The sequence below is a fragment of the Aquarana catesbeiana genome, linkage group LG13 (genome assembly GCF_042186555.1).
Source record: "Aquarana catesbeiana isolate 2022-GZ linkage group LG13, ASM4218655v1, whole genome shotgun sequence".
In the NCBI taxonomy this organism is placed as follows: domain Eukaryota; kingdom Metazoa; phylum Chordata; class Amphibia; order Anura; family Ranidae; genus Aquarana; species Aquarana catesbeiana.
In genome coordinates, this window is record NC_133336.1 from 27155934 (window position 1) to 27172066 (window position 16133).

General features: G+C 42.9%; 1 long non-coding RNA gene across 2 annotated transcripts in view; it reads right to left on the reverse strand.

Annotated features, from left to right (window-relative positions):
• The window catches only part of LOC141117066 (uncharacterized), a 24790-nt gene continuing 8657 nt past the window's right edge, over positions 1 to 16133 (reverse strand). The window contains exons 5-7 of one of the 2 annotated variants that reach the window (XR_012237089.1): positions 7336 to 7521; positions 4657 to 4810; positions 1 to 1979 (exon numbers count right to left, since the gene is read on the reverse strand). This is a non-coding gene — a long non-coding RNA (uncharacterized lncRNA). The remainder of the gene's footprint in view (positions 1980 to 4656; positions 4811 to 7335; positions 7522 to 16133) is intronic. The other variant, XR_012237088.1, reaches the window with a different exon arrangement.

Consider the following 16133-nt stretch of genomic DNA (forward strand, 5'->3'; position numbering starts at 1 on the left):
AACTTTTAAAATCAACTTTATTCGGAATATCAAAATTAAATCTTTTACTTTATTATTCTTCAGACAAAGCCCAATCACTTCCGCCAACCTAAAAAGAAAAAAACAAAAAAAACAATGTATCATATTAACCAATAACCACTTGAAGACCAGGCCTTTTCTGGCCCTTTTTTTTTTTTAACATGTAAACAAAGTCAGTATTTTTTGCTAGAAAACTAAACAGAACCCCCCAAACTTTTTTCGTTTTTTTGAGCAGAGACCCTAGCGAATAAAATGGCGATCTATGCAATTTTTTTTTTATGTCACTCAGTGTTTGGGCAGCAGTTTTTCAAATGCAATTATTTTAGAAGTACGCTTTAATGAATTGTAAAGCAAAAAAAAAAAAAAGCAAACAAAAAACACAATAACTCCTCCAAGATCATAGAGGTGATCTGGTTTACGTTCACCTATATGACCAGCTGCTTGAAATGTCTGATCCTTTCCTGGGCTCACCGGTAAAAGGGGCAAGTATGAGAAACATGGGCGAGTGGCGTGAAGGGGGGGGGGGGGGGGACCCTCCTGCTGCTTCTGAAAGCAATCCAGCGGCTAATTAGCTGCTCAGACCGCTTTCATGAGAAAGCCAAATCGTTGGCTGAAGAAGAAAAAGAAAAAAAAGGAAGAAGAAGGAAGAAGAAGAAGGAAGAGGAAGAAGGGGAAGAAGGAAGAAGGAAGAAGGAAGAAGAAGGAAGAAGGAAGAAGAAGGAAGAAGAAGGAAGAAGAAGGAAGAAGAAGGAAGAAGAAGGAAGAAGAAGGAAGAAGAAGGAAGGAAGGAAGGAAGGAAGGAAGGAAGGAAGGAAGAAGGAGGTGGGGATACTGGGGTAATACCTGTGGCTCTGTGACCACTCTGCCCTTTGGACACAGCTGATCACAGATTGGGCCAATCACAGCAGCCCTTTACCATGTAATCAGCTGTGTCCAATCACATGTCAACAGACCTGTCAGTTATCAGCAGGCCTTTCCTCCCACGCCCTGTCTGTTGGAGGAAAGGAGAGCCGATAAATGGAATGACTGAGGACATCGTTCACACCGATCATCAGTGCCCATCAGCGCAGCCTCATCAGTGAAGAAAAATTACTTATTTGCAAAATGTTATAACAGAAACTAGGAAAAACTTTCAAAATTTTCAGTCTTTTAGTTTATTTAGCAAAAAGTAAAACCCAGTGGCGATTAAATAAAGCTCCATTTGTGTGAAAAAAAAAAAAAATTTTTTTTTAATAAAAAATTGTCCTGGGCATGCAGGGGGTGGGGGGGGAATGGGGTGAAAGTGCCCTGTAGGCAAGTGGTCGATTAAATGTACTTCAAAGTATCTGTGTGATCTCTCTTTGCACATCTCAAATACAACCCCAATAACGTAACCGTGATAAAACAGCCGGGTGTAGACATGCTGTGGTCATGATGCTGTGCATTACAGCTGTTGCAGGACGTGTACCCCACCCCCGTTGCACTCGGCAGTCACTACCACCCTCCAAGCATATGGTGGCCGCACTGTAATTGGGTTATTAAAGTAGAAAACACAGCACGAACACGATTTTGGCCAAAATGAGAATCACGATTTTTTTTCTAGTACAGGGGATGGGGATGATGAGAATAAATCGAACTTGCAAACAAATGTGATAGCAGGAAACAGCTCCCAACTCAACCGGTTTCATCACAAAAAAGAAGAAGTCCTCTATGTGATGACACCGGTTGGTTTAGGAGCCATTTCCTGCTGTCGCATTTATTTGCACAGTGCCTGGATATCTTAAGGCGGCCGCCTATATTGTACTCAGCGCTGGTTTTACCTGTAGTAATGTAAGTGCAATACTTTATATTAAACAAAAGTAAAACAAACCTTTTGGGATTTTATACTATCTGGCATCTCTTTCATTTTATGATGGTGGGATGGATGGAGCTCGGTTTGAATACCCTGCGTGATCTGAGGACACATCTCCAGCTGATGACCCCTGCAAAGATTGTTACATCAAGCCTGTTTGACCTTTCATAATAAAGGGTCCAGTCGCTCTGGTAAGAGTCTATATTGCCTGTGGTGACGGTGCGCACACGAGGTGGAGGGTTTTTTTTCTTGTTAGATTCAACAACTTATCAACGATTTGTGCTTTCTACAGTTGCACTTTACCGACCCAATATAAGATTTTTGTTTAGCGCATAATTTTTTCTTCTACATGTTGTTTATTGTGATTATGTGTCACTTTTGTGGTGCTTTTGGACAATTTACACTGTAATGGTGGTGATTGACATTATTTATTTTTATGTTTTTACACATGCACAGCATTCTTCCTTTATATAATGCTTTAATAGGGTCATCAACTATGAACAGAGAGCTGCACGATTAATAATTAAGAATCAAGATCATAAATCCCCCCCCCCCCCCCCTTGCGATCTTAAAGGGTAACTAAACCTTTGTTTTGTTTTGTTTTTTAAATACCCCGTTTCCCCGAAAATAAGACCTAGCGTGATTGTCGGTGATGGCTACAATATAAGCCCTACCCCCCAAATAAGCCCTACCCCGTTTCCCCGAAAATAAGCCCAACCCTGAAAGTAAGACCTACAAGGACTTTAACTAGGGCTTATTTGGGGGGTAGGGCTTATATTGCAGCCATCACAGACAATCACTCTAGGTCTTATTTTCGGGGAAACAGGGTAACAAACATGTCATACTTGCCTCTTCTGTGCAAGGGTTTTACACAGAGTGGCCCCGATCCTCCTCTTCTGGGGTGCCTCAGCCTCTTCTTGAGTGCCCCGTTGAGAAGCGCTCTCCCTCGGGGCACCCGTACGGGCGCGCTTCCATGTCCTGCTGCTGTGTCCATTGACACAGACAGCAGGACTCGGCTCCTCCCCCCAGCTCCCACATCATTGGATTTGATTGAGAGCAGCGGGAGCCAATGGCTGCGCTGCTTTCAATCTATCCAATCATGACCCGAGACACCAGCTTGAGTGGGTGTGCTCATCTCCTGCTCAGGAATGATCGGGCTCAGGTAAGTAAAAGGGGGGGCTGGTGAACTACAAGAGGTTTTTCACCTCAACGCATAGAATGCATTGAGGTGAAGAACGGTGAGGGTTTACAATCCCTTTAACAGACCATTTTCCCAATTGTATGCAGAGAGTTCTCTGCTCCAGCTGACAGCTGTCAAAAAAAAAAAAAAAAAAAAATAGGCAGTCTGCCAAGTTTTACAACATTCCTCAGCCACTTAGTTAAACTTTAAACATTGTAAGGTTTTGTTCTTTAGATAGATCAAAAGGAATGAACTTCGGTCTGTAAATGAGGGAAGTTTAACCACTTAAAGACTAAACCTTTTTCTGACACTTCTTGGCTTCAAGTTAAAATCAGTATTTTTTGCTAGAAAATTACTTGGAACCCCCAAACATTATATATTTTTTTAAGCAGAGACCCCAAGGGAATAAAATGGCAGTTGCAATATTTTATGTCGCACTGTATTTGCACAGCGGTCTTTCAAATCCAATTTTTTTGGAAAAAAAAAAAAAAGAAGAAGAAACCGTAAAGTTAGCCCAATTTTTTTGTATATTGTGAAATATGTTACACCACCAGAATCATGATCTTTATTCTTAGCAAAAAAATTGTGATTCTTATTGTTGGGCAGAATCGTGCAGCACTATAAGAACATGCGTACGCTGAAATGATTGCTGCAAAAGCTACAAATCTATGCGACAAGCTTGTACTATCCTGGCAGACTGGTCAAGAGGTTTTATTCGATCTGTGAAGGTCCCCCCTGCAGCTGCCATTGTGTCTCTCCAGAGATCTGAACAAAGCAGCACCTCAGACAGCCCAACAAAAGTAACTACAATACAAGAAAGCTGAATACACAAACCTAAGGCCCCTTTCACATGGATCCGTTCAAACGGAATCCACCTGCTCTCACCGCTGAGCAGGTAGATGACAGGTCTGTGTCTGCTCCGCTGTGCAGAGCGGACACAGCCCGCTGTTCTCTATGGGGCAAGTCAGATGGAAACAGACTGCATGTCTGTTTCCTTCCGATCTCCTGGTGAACGTATCGCCATACGTCTGTTTTCAGTGGATTTTATCGAACCGTATGCCCGGCAGGTGTCAGCGGACATGTGTCGACACCCGCCGGGCATCCGGTCCAATAAAATCCGCTGAAAACAGACATATGGCGATACATTAACCAGTAGATCGGAAGGAAACGTTCACGCAGTCTGTGTCCATACGACCACCCAATAGAGAACAATGAGTGGTCCGATCAGGTCCACCTGAAAAACTGACAGGTGGAACCAATCAGTCTGCTGGTGTGAAAGGGGCCTAAACCCCACACATTGTATGGGGATGGAGGATGGTATTCATTTGTAAGAGCGGCGATATCTGTGATCCGTCTACACGAGGCGTCCGCACAGCCGAGATCACCGCCTGTCTATGTGCCTCCGGTTCTTACGCACCTGTAAACAGGTATAACAGGCACGCCTTTGTGGGAGGGGAATGTGTTAATTCAATACAATGCTAAGTGATGCAAAGATTAGAAGAATCACATAAATATTTTTCTGCAAAAGAGCAGCTGTAATGTTCTCCAGCCGAGGATACTCCTAAATATCTCTGTAATAAAGAAAGTAATATATAGTAGGTTTCACCCTTTGTATGAAATGTCATACCCATGTTCAGGTGCCTAGTCCTCCTGTTATCACATCCATCCCAGGGAGATGGGACCCGAGGAGGACTCCATAGAAATCTGAACGATGAGCAGGTAGTTTCATCCATTTCCCTCTGACATTCTTCCCTTCAGGGGATGGGCAGTCCAGACTTCCACTGAGAAAAGAAAAACCATAAAAAATAAAATAAAAAAGTGGAATACTAACAAAAACGTGCTATAAAACAAAAAAAACAAACAAGAAAAAAATAAAAAATAAATAAAAAAACAGTATTGGGCGACTCAGATTAATGGATAAAGGTGTAGCAGTGTTGACGTGAATTACCAAACTACACTATTTTGTCAGAAATATTGGGATGCCTGCCTTTAAACGCACATGAACTTTAATGGCATCCCAGTCTTAGTCCGTAGGGTTCAATATTGGGTTGGCCCACCCTTTGCAGCTATAACAGCTTCAACTCTTCTGGGAAGGCTGTCCACAAGGTTTAGGAGTGTGTCTATGGGAATGTTTGATCAATCTTCCAGAAGCGCATTTGTGAGGTCAGGAACTAATGTTGGACGAGAAGGTCTGGCTCGCAGTCTTTGCTCTAATTCCTCCCAAAGGTGTTTTGTTAGGTTGAGGTCAGGACTCTGTGCAGGTCATTTCAGTTCCCACACTCGCTCATCCATGTCTTTATGGACCTTGCTTTGTGCACTGGTGCACAGTCATGTTGGAACAGGAAGGGGCCATCCCCAAACTGTTCCCACAAAGTTGGGAGTATGAAATTGTCTAAAATGTCTTGGTATGCTGACGCCTTAAGAGTTCCCTTCACTGGAACTAAGGGGCCAAACCCAACCCCTGAAAAACAACCCCCACCCCATAATCCCCCCTCCACCAAATGATTTGGACCAGTGCACAAAGCAAGGTCTATAAAGACATGGATGAGCGAGTTTGGGGTGGAGGAACTTGACTGGCCTGCACAGAGTTCTGACCTCGGCCCAATAGAACACCTTTTGGATGAATTGGAGCGGCGGATGCGAGCCAGGCCTTCTCATCCAACATCAGTGCCTGACCTCACAAATGCGCTTCTGGAAGAAGGGTCAAACATTCCCATAGACACACTCCTAAACCTTGTGGACGGCCTTCCCAGAAGAGTTGAAGCTGTTATAGCTACAAAGTGTCAGCCAACGCAATATTGAACCCTACAGACTAATAGGGCGTACACACGGTCGGACTTTGTTCGGACATTCCGACAACAAAATCCTAGGATTTTTTCCGACAGATGTTGGCTCAAACTTGTCTTGCATACACACGGTCGCACAAAGTTGTCGGAAAATCCGATCGTTCTAAACGCGGTGACGTAAAACACATACGTCGGGACTATAAACGGGGCAGTGGCCAATAGCTTTCATCTCTTTATTTATTCTGAGCATGCGTGGCACTTTGTCCGTCGGATTTGTGTACACACGATCGGAATTTCCGACAACGGATTTTGTTGTCGGAAAATTTTATCTCCTGCTCTCCAACTTTGTGTGTTGGAAAATCCGATGGAAAATGTCCGATGGAGCCCACACACGGTCGGAATTTCCGACAACACGCTCCGATCGGACATTTTCCATCGGAAAATCCTATCGTGTGTACGGGGCATAAGACTGGGATGTCATTAAAGTTCATGTAATGGCAGGCATCCCAATACTTTTGACAATATAGTGTATGTGCAAAGGGAGTATAAATCTGACCTCCAGCCTTCCCTTCAGTTTTGCACATAAATGTGGAGCAGATGGAGGACGTCCTTAATTTGTAAGAGCGGTGATATCTGCGATCCGTCTACACGAGGCGTCCGCACAGCTGAAATCACCGTCTGTCTATGTGCCTCCGGTTCTTACGCACCTGTAAACAGGTATAACAGGCACGCCTTTGTGGGAGGGGAGAGGATGTCCTACACTTAATGTGAGCTTAAAGAATATCAAGATACATTTTTTTTTTTATATTGGATGGAGAGGAAAACTAGAACATTTGTTGGGTTTTTATTGCCATCTGTGTCACCAAAAGAGGAGACGAGGGGGAATCTTCCAATCTATGGATGCACACTGCCTGGCTTGGGAGCGCATGTGCATGGGTGCCACCTTAGCACCTGGCTTACTGAGGAGGCACCCTGAGGAAGGAGTGGACTGCACTGGTGTATGATGTACAGAACTCAAGTAAAAACCATAAATGGTGCAGCTGTGCATAGAAACCAATCAGCTTCCAGGTTTTATTGTTAACGCTTAATTCAGGGATCCTCAAACTACGGCCCTCCAGCTGTTGCAGAACTACACATCCCATGAGGCATTGTAAAAATCTGACATTCACAGACATGACTAGGCATGATGGGAATTGTAGTTCCTGAACACCTGGAGGGCCGCAGTTTGAAGACCCCTGGCTTAATTGAACAAGATGAAGTTAGAACCCGATTGGCTCCCATGCACAGCCCTCAGGGGACTCCGCAGCAAAGCAAAAATCACCTGTGTGACGACTCTGATGAAAGCAGCCCGACTCATGTGTTTAGTGCCATGTCCACGGTGGTTACACGATGAACGGGTTTAGCTTCGCTGACCGAGAAATTATATGCTGAATATGGCTGCTTCCTTCAGGAACTAAATCACACAGGTGTCAAGCATCAGGAAAAAAGTAATATTAAAACTGCTGCATGAAATGTCATACCAATGTTTACAAGGTTCTTTGCCAGAAACAAGAACGTGCCGAGTCCTCCTCTTATCACATCCACCCCAGGAAGGTGGTACCCGAGGAGGACTCCATAGAAATCTGAACGATGAGCAGGTAGGTTCATCCATTTTCTTCTGACATTCTCCCATTCTCCCCTTTAGGTGTGGGCCGTCCAGACTTCCACTGAGAAAAGAAAAATTATAAGAATAAAAAGGAACATAAAAAAAAGTGGAAAATACAGACAAAAAAAAAATTTAATTATATTATAACAATGGCAAATGGGCCATGTTATTTTCTCATGTATTGTGTATTTTTTTTTTTACATATTTTTGATGCGTTTCCGTATGTAGTGCATTTGTATTTTCTCGTATAGTTTCCCATACTCATTGGTTGATTCGTATAACCCCTGATGAAGCCATAAGGTGAAACTTGTCAGGATATCATACGAATATTTAATCTCTGTTCAACTGGAACCTTTCTTACTTGACCACCACAACAGAGATTTCCAATAAAACTCAACGACTTTTTATGTTTGGTCTTTAATCATGTGTATAATAAATTTATATATGTATGGCTTCCATTATTATCTGTAAGCACCATGATAACCCCCTTCCAACCTCTCTTGCACATTTGACTTCTTGGGATGAGGTGCTAGATACCAGGTGTCTACCCAAGTTGGATATAACTATAATTTATAGTATTTATGTATGTATGTATGTATTTTTTTTATACATGAACAGGATTGGGTGACTCACTTAGCTCAGCAGATAAGGTGTAGCAGTGTGGACTATAACATACATGGTATACCTTCCTGCTCTGTGTAATGGTTTTGCACAGAGCAGCTCCGATCCTCCTCTTGTCGGGTGCCGCGCTGGTGCTCCTGGCTCATACCCCCACACCAAGGGTCACCCAAGCTGGCACGATTCCAAGCCATGGCTCTGTGTCTCCATTCAGACACAGGACCGCGGCTTGGCTAAGTCCCCTCCGTCTTCTGATTGGCTCACTGGCTGTGATTGACAGCAGTAGGAGCCAATGGCTGCCCGCTGGTGCCAAAAGCCAATCAGGAGTGTGGGTCCCCAGAGAGGCAAGGTTCTTTGTGAACATCGCTGGATCGAGGGGGGGGGGGGGGGGCTCAAGTAAGTATTAGGGGGGCTGCTGCGCACAGAAGGCTTTTTATCTGCATGAAAGTAAAATACCTTGCGCCTTTACAACCACTTTAAATACCAACTATGTGCAAAGGGAGTATAAATCTGACCTCCAGCCTTCCCTTCAGTCTTGCACATAAATGTGGAGCAGATGGAGGACGTCCTTAATTTGTAAGAGCGGCGATATCTGCGATCCGTCTACACGAGGCGTCCGCACAGCTGAAATCACCGTCTGTCTATGTGCCTCCGGTTCTTACGCACCTGTAAACAGGTATAACAGGCACGCCTTTGTGGGAGGGGAGAGGATGTCCTACACTTAATGTGAGCTTAAAGAATTTCTAGACAAAACTTTTTTTTTTTTTTTTTGGATTGGATGGAGTGCAGGATTAGAACATTTGTTGTGTTTTTATTGCCATCTGTGTCACCAAGAGAGGAAACGAGGGGGAATCTTCTATGGATGCACACTGCCTGGCTTGGAAGCTCATGTGCATGGGTGCCCCCTTAGCACCTGGCTTATTGAGGAGGCACCCTGAGGGAGGAGTGGAGGGGACTGGCAGGGGACTACCAAGGAGGAGGTAAGGGACTCCTCAGGGCAGGATCATTGCATAAAGCAGGTAAATAAAAATCCTTTTTATTCTAAAAAAATATAAACCTTTAATATCACTTACATAGTAGGTAAAGTCGAATAAAGACAATAGTCCATCCAGTTCATCCTGTGTAGGTGTGTTTGTCAGTGTCTAGAATTACTTCCCATATCCCTGTATGTTGTGTTCATTAAGATGCAAGTCCAAGAGTCTTTTAACCACTTAAGGACTGAGCCTCTTTCTGAGATTTGTTGTTTTTAAAGTTAAAAACTGTTTTTTTTGCTAGAAACAAATTATATATATATATATATATTTTTTTTTTTTTCCTAAAACCCTAGAGAATAAAATGGCGGTCGTTGCAATACTTTGTCACACCGTATTTGCGCAGCAGTCTTACAAGCGCACTTTTGGAAAAAATACACTTTTTTTTTTTTTTTTTTTAACCACTTCAGCCCCGGAAGGATTTACCCCCTTCCTGACCAGAGCACTTTTTACAATTTGGCACTGCGTCGCTTTAACTGCTAATTGCGCGGTCATGCAATGGTGTACCCAAACGAAATTTGCGTCCTTTTCTTCCCACAAATAGAGCTTTCTTTTGATGGTATTTGATCACCTCTGCCATTTTTATTTTTTGCGCTATAAACGGAAAAAGACCGAAAATTTTGAAAAAAAATGATATTTTCTACTTTTTGTTATAAAAAAAATCCAATAAACTCAATTTTAGTCATACATTTAGGCCAAAATGTATTCGGCCACATGTCTTTGGTAAAAAAAAAGTCAATAAGCGTATATTTATTGGTTTGCGCAAAAGTTATAGCGCCTACAAACTAGGGTACATTTTCTGGAATTTACACAGCTTTTAGTTTATGACTGCCTATGTCATTTCTTGAGGTGCTAAAATGGCAGGGCAGTACAAAACCCCCCCAAATGACCCCATTTTGGAAAGTAGACACCCCAAGGAAATTGCTGAGAGGCATGTTGAACCCATTGAATATTTATTTTTTTTGTCCCAGGTGATTGAATAATGACAAAAAAAAAAAAAAATTTACAAAAAGTTGTCACTAAATGATATATTGCTCACACAGGCCATGGGCATATGTGGAATTGCACCCCAAAATACATTCAGCTGCTTCTCCTGAGTACGGGGATACCACATGTGTGGGACTTTTTGGGAGCCTAGCCGCGTATGGGGCCCCGAAAACCAAGCACCGCCTTCAGGATTTCTAAGGGCATAGATTTTTGATTACACTCCTCACTACCTATCACAGTTTTGAAGGCCATAAAATGCCAAGATGGCACAAAACACCCCCAAATGACCCCATTTTGGAAAGTAGACACCCCAAGCTATTTGCTGAGAGGTATGTTGAGTCCATGGAATATTTTATTTTTTGACACAAGTTGTGGGAATGTGACAATTTTTTTTTTTTTTGCACAAAGTTGTCACTAAATGATATATTGCTCACACAGGCCATGGGCATATGTGGAATTGTACCCCAAAATACATTTAGCTGCTTCTCCTGAGTATGGGGATACCACATGTGTGGGACTTTTTGGGAGCCTAGCCGCGTATGGGGCCCCGAAAACCAAGCACCGCCTTCAGGATTTCTAAGGGCATAGATTTTTGATTACACTCCTCACTACCTATCACAGTTTTGAACGCCATAAAATGCCAAGATGGCACAAAACCCCCCCAAATGACCCCATTTTGGAAAGTAGACACCCCAAGCTATTTGCTGAGAGGCATGTTGAGTCCATGGAATATTTTGTATTTTGACACAAGTTGCTGGAAAGTGACAATTTTTTTTTTTTTTTTTTTTTTTTTGCACAAAGTTGTCACTAAATGATATATTGCTCAAACATGCCATGGGCATATGTGGAATTGCACCCCAAAATATATTCTGCTGCTTCTCCTGAGTACGGGGATACCACATGTGTGGGACTTTTTGGGAGCCTAGCCGCGTACGGGGCCCCGAAAACCAAGCACCGCCTTCAGGATTTCTAAGGGCATAAATTTTTGATTTCACTTCTCACTACCTATCACAGTTTTGAAGGCCATAAAATGCCAAGATGGCACAAAAGCCCCCCAAATGACCCCATTTTGGAAAGTAGACACCCCAAGCTATTTGCTGAGAGGCATGTTGAGTCCATGGAATATTTTATTTTTTGACACAAGTTGCGGGAATGTGAGAATTTTTTTTTTTTTTTGCACAAAGTTGTCACTAAATGATATATTGCTCACACAGGCCATGGGCATATGTGGAATTGCACCCCAAAATACATTCTGCTGATTCTCCTGAGTACGGGGATACCACATGTGTGGGACTTTTTGGGAGCCTAGCTGCGTACGGGGCCCCGAAAACCCAGCACCGCCTTCAGGATTTCTAAGGGTGTAAAGTTGTAATTTCACTCCCCACTACCTATCACATTTTTGAAGGCCATAAAATGCCCAGATGGCACAAACCCCCCCCAATTGACCCCATTTTGGAAAGTAGACACCCCAAGCTATTTGCTGAGAGGCATGTTGAGTCCATGGAATATTTTATATTTTGACACAAGTTGCGGGAAAGTGACAATTTTTTTTTTTTTTAATTTTTTTTTGCACAAAGTTGTCACTAAATGATATATTGTTCAAACATGCCAAGGGCATATGTGGAATTACACCCCAAAATATATTCTGCTGCTTCTCCTGAGTACGGGGATACCACATGTGTGGGACTTTTTGGGAGCCTAGCCGCGTACGGGGCCCCGAAAACCAAGCACCGCCTTCAGGATTTCTAAGGGCATACATTTTTGATTTTACTCCTCACTACCTATCACACTTTTGAAGGCCATAAAATGCCAAGATGGCACAAAACCCCCCCAAATGACCCCATTTTGGAAAGTAGACACCCCAAGCTATTTGCTGAGAGGCATGGTGAGTATTTTGCAGCTCTCATTTGTTTTTGAAAATGAAGAAAGGCAAGAAAAACGTATTTTTTTTTTCTTTTTTCAATTTTCAAAACTTTGTGACAAAAAGTGAGGTCTGCAAAATACTCACTATACCTCTCAGCAAATAGCTTTGGGTGTCTGTTTTCCAAAATGGGGTCATTTGGGGGGGGGTTGTGCCATCTGGGCATTCCATGGCCTCCGAAACTGTGATAGGCAGTGAAGAGTGAAATCAAAAATTTACGCCCTTAGAAAGCCTGAAGGCGGGGCTTGGTTTTCGGGGTCCCGTACGTGGCTAGGCTCCCAAAAAGTCTCACACATGTGGTATCCCCGTACTCAGGAGAAGCAACAGAATGTATTTTGGGGTGCAATTTCACATATTCCCATGGCATGTTTGAGCAATATATCATTTAGTGACAACTTTGTGCAAAAAAAAAAAAAAAAAATTTGTCTTTTTCCCGCAACTTGTGTCACAATATAAAATATTCAATGGACTCGACATGCCTCTCAGCAAATAGCTTGGGGTGTCTACTTTCCAAAATGGGGTCATTTGGGGGGGTTTTGAACTGTCCTGGCATTTTATGCACAACATTTAGAAGCTTATGTCACACATCACCCACTCTTCTAACCACTTGAAGACAAAGCCCTTTCTGACACTTATTGTTTACATGAAAGAATTATTTTTTTTTGCAAAAAAATTACTTTGAACCCTCAGACATTATATATTTTTTTAAAGCAAATGCCCTACAGATTAAAATGGTGGGTGTTTCATTTTTTTTTTTCACACAGTATTTGCGCAGCGATTTTTCAAACGCATTTTTTGGGGAAAAAAACACACTTTTTTAAATTTTAATACACTAAAACACACTATTTTGTCAAAATGTTTGATGAAATAAAAAAGATGATCTTAGGCCGAGTACATGGATACCAAACATGACATGCTTTAAAATTGCGCACAAACGTGCAGTGGCGACAAACTAAATACATTTTTAAAAGCCCTTAAAAGCCTTTACAGGTTACCACTTTAGATTTACAGAGGAGGTCTACTGCTAAAATTACTGCCCTCGATCTGACCTTCGCGGTGATACCTCACATGCATGGTGCAATTGCTGTTTACATATGACGCCAGACCGACGCTTGCGTTCGCCTTTGTGCGAGAGCAGGGGGGGGGCAGGGGTGCTTTTTTTTTTTTTTTTTTTATTATTTTTTTTGCTTTTTTATCTTATTTTTAAACTGTTCCTTTCATTTTTATTTTTTTTTTATCATTTTTATTGTTATCTCAGGGAATGTAAATATCCCCCATGATAGCAATAGGTAGTGACAGGTACTCTTTTTAGAAAAAATTGGGGTCTATTAGACCCTAGATCTCTCCTCTGCCCTCAAAGCATCTGACCACACCAAGATCGGTGTCATAAAATGCTTTCCCAATTTCCCAATGGCGCTGTTTACATCCGGCGAAATCTAAGTCATGAAATGCTTGTAGCTTCCAGTTTCTTAGGCCATAGAGATGTTTGGAGCCATTCTGGTCTCTGATCAGCTCTATGGTCAGCTGGCTGAATCACCGGCTGCATTCTCAAGTTCCCTGTTGGGACAGGAGAGCCAGAGAAAAACATGGACGACGGTGTGGGGGGGGGGGGCATTCCCTCCCACTGCTTGTAAAAGCAGTCTAGAGGCTAATTAGCCGCTAGGATTGCTTTTACAAGAAAGCCGACCACTGGCTGAAAAGAATGATACCAAGATGATACCTAAACCTGCAGGCATCATTCTGGTATAACCACTCAAAGTCCAGCAACATACCAGTACGTTGCTGGTCCTTGTTGGGCATACATTGTAAACTTTTTTTTCATGCAGCCTGTGGGCTGAACGAAAAAAAGATATTGATCGGTGGGTATGCCCACCATTAGAATACCTCCCTTCATCCACCCACTTCTAATGATGGGCATACATGCACCGTATATATATGCCGAAGCATGGGGGCATCCTCCCGCAAAAGGCAGGAGCAAATCGCTCCTCCACCCACTGCTGCCCCCACGCTTCGGCATATATGCTGAAGTATGTAACTGTGGTGGTGAAATCACCTCCGACAGCGCTGGAGTCGCGGCTTTATGTATCGTGGGAGCAAACGCTGTTGCTGTCAAGATAAATAAATCCGCTCTGCAGCTGAATGGCGTACCTGCTAAGCAAATGATGGTTAACAAAAAAACAAAGTAACATTACAGTATAACAGTAATACTTACCATACCTGCAAAGCAAAATACAAAAAAAACATAGTAAAAAATAAAACATTTAACGCAACCTGTGCCTACCTAAAAAATATATATGCCGAAGCATGGGGGCATCCTCCCGCAAAAGGCAGGAGCAAATCGCTCCTCCACCCACTGCTGCCCCCACGCTTCGGCATATATGCTGAAGTATGTAACTGTGGTGGTGAAATCACCTCCGACAGCGCTGGAGTCGCGGCTTTATGTATCGTGGGAGCAAACGCTGTTGCTGTCAAGATAAATAAATCCGCTCTGCAGCTGAATGGCGTACCTGCTAAGCAAATGATGGTTAACAAAAAAACAAAGTAACATTACAGTATAACAGTAATACTTACCATACCTGCAAAGCAAAATACAAAAAAAACATAGTAAAAAATAAAACATTTAACGCAACCTGTGCCTACCTAAAAAATATATATGCCGAAGCATGGGGGCATCCTCCCGCAAAAGGCAGGAGCAAATCGCTCCTCCACCCACTGCTGCCCCCACGCTTCGGCATATATGCTGAAGTATGTAACTGTGGTGGTGAAATCACCTCAGACAGCGCTGGAGTCGCGGCTTTATGTATCGTGGGAGCAAACGCTGTTGCTGTCAAGATAAATAAATCCGCTCTGCAGCTGAATGGCGTACCTGAAAACACAAAGGTGGTTAACAATAAAAAAAAACAAAGTATAAAAAAATTGCATACCTATAAAGCAAACATGATAAAAACATAACAATAAAACATTGCAGTATAGAATGCAGAACAATAGAGAGAGAATAGAGAGAGAATAGAGAGAGAACAATAAAACAACAACTATTTTTGTTTTTTTTATTTTATATTTTTTTTGTGTTTTTTTCTTTTTTTTACTTTTTTTTGTTTTTTTTACACTTTTTTTTGTAACTTTAACTTTTAACTTTTTTAACTGGTACCAGGTTTGGGTCTCTCAAAATGCGACAGCATCTTGGGAGACCCTGTGGAAGTGTGCCTAGTCTGTGCAGTGCTGTACCCTACGCTAATACTCCACTAGTGTATGGTAGCGTTCAAAACATTCACCAATGCAAAGACCAGGATTGCCAGGACAGAGGGGACAACAATACCGGGTGTCACGCCTAAATCCGCGCTTGCTGCAGACACGACATCTTTTTTGGGGGGTTCGTTGGGTAGGGGTACTCGGGAGGGCATAAAGAAAATGCCTCTCATGCAGCCGGCTTACTGCATTTGGTTGGGGAAGGTGAGGTGGAGCACCGTCTGGATACAGAAGGGCTCTGACGATCTCTTCCTGGAATTTAAGGAAGGATCCAGTCTGTCCTGAAGCTCTGTATAGCACATAAGCATTCAGCAAAGCCAATTGAAATAAATAAACAGACACTTTTTTGTACCAGCGTCTGGCCTTACGGGCAATTAGGTACGGCGCCAACAACTGGTCGTTGAGGTCCACCCCTCCCATATTAAGGTTATATTCGTGGACACAGAGGGGTTTCTCCACAACACCAGTCGCCGTAGGAATTTGGACCATCGTGTCTGCATGAAGGGAGGTGAGAACGAAAACATTCTTCTTATGCCTCCACTTCATAGCGAGCAAATTATTATACTTCAAGCAGGCTCTCTCCCCCAGCCTAAGACGGGAATCTACAAGCCGCTGGGGAAAGCCCCGGCGATTAGGTCGCACGGTGCCACATGCTCCAATCTGATGATCAAAAAGGTGGCTAAAAAGTGGCACGCTCGTATAATAATTGTCCACGTACAAGTGGTACCCCTTTCCGAATAAGGGTGACACCAAGTCCCACACTATCTTGCCAGCGCTTCCTATGTAGTCAGGGCAGTTTGTCGGCTCTACGTGACTATCTTTTCCCTCGTAAACCATAAATCTACATGTATAGCCTGTGGCCCTGTCACA